This window comes from Vombatus ursinus, unplaced genomic scaffold (genome assembly GCF_900497805.2).
Source record: "Vombatus ursinus unplaced genomic scaffold, bare-nosed wombat genome assembly UNPS02007632.1, whole genome shotgun sequence".
NCBI classification, from domain to species: Eukaryota; Metazoa; Chordata; class Mammalia; order Diprotodontia; family Vombatidae; genus Vombatus; species Vombatus ursinus.
Genome location: NW_020947410.1, coordinates 1 through 1,256, shown reverse-complemented (window position 1 = coordinate 1,256; position 1,256 = coordinate 1).

Below are 1,256 nucleotides of genomic sequence, written 5' to 3'. Positions count from 1 at the left end.
TGGCTCCACCCAAACCAAGGGGGTCCTTCTTCATTTTTCTGGACATCACTAAGATGTCCAAACCGCAGACACTGCTTAGATGTCCAACACCAAATGGTGAATCACATGGATCGTCCAGTGTTGTCCCATTCTCTTGCCACCTGCCATATTTTTGAGCTGACAATTTGCATGATCTAATTTATCTTGATGATAGATCATGATCTATCCCTCCTTAATAAGTCCTTATTTCTGTTTGTTCTTGCCTGCCATGTGGCTTTCCGTTGATATCTCTAAGCTCCATGAGGAAAACAAGGCAGATAAGGACTGCAAGGACGTAAATGGAAAGAGAAGCATCACAACAAAACTGAATGCCTCATCACTGGAATGACCAAGCTTGACCTGGGAGAAGAGTTGAGAAATGAGACCTCCTGCCCTTTATGTTATATTGTGTTGATTTACTGATTGGTTTTATTGAACTATTCCCCACTATTTCATATTTTTTTAGTATTTGTTATAGTCCTCTGAGTATAGGAACAGCCAGATATATATTTGTAAATTGATGTAAAAAGAAAAGATATGAAAAAAATTTAAGTCAAAATAAAGTATTCATAATATGAATTTATGAATGGATACATATGGATGGATCTTCCTTGCTGAAAAGAAAAACAAATTAAAAACACTGCCCCCTTTTTTTTAGTTTTTGTTTAAGAGAGGTCTTACTGAGTAGAAGAACAGGTTGGGATATGTTTGTAAATTAGTATTAAAAGTTTAACATAAAAATAAAAACATTTAAAAAGCAAAGGAAGCAAAATACTTATAGTATAGAATTTATAAGTAGTTGTATACCCTGTTTGGAAAAAAATAACATCCCCTACTTGGCCCCTCCCACACACAGACCCTGCCTAAATGTTAGAGGAGAAAGAACCATCACACTGGGTTTCACTAAAGCTCTTTCAGGACAATGGAGTCTTTAGCTTCATTTGGAACCTCCAGTGCTGAGCACAAACTAGGTGCTTACTACATGTTAACTGATTTATGAATGGATTGATCCTATGCTACCCTCCTTGTCCTGTCCTCATAGAAGTTCACCTAATAGGGTCCTTCCTCACTTTTCTTGGCATCACAATCACACCAGTGTAATGTGGAGACTAGCTAAGAACTTAAAGAGTTGTAGAAACAAAAGATGTCAATAAAGATCAGTTTTTAAAAAAAAAAAATGTATTCTCCCTTCTCTCCCCTCCTTCCTTTCTCCATAACCATTCCCCACTCCCCACCCA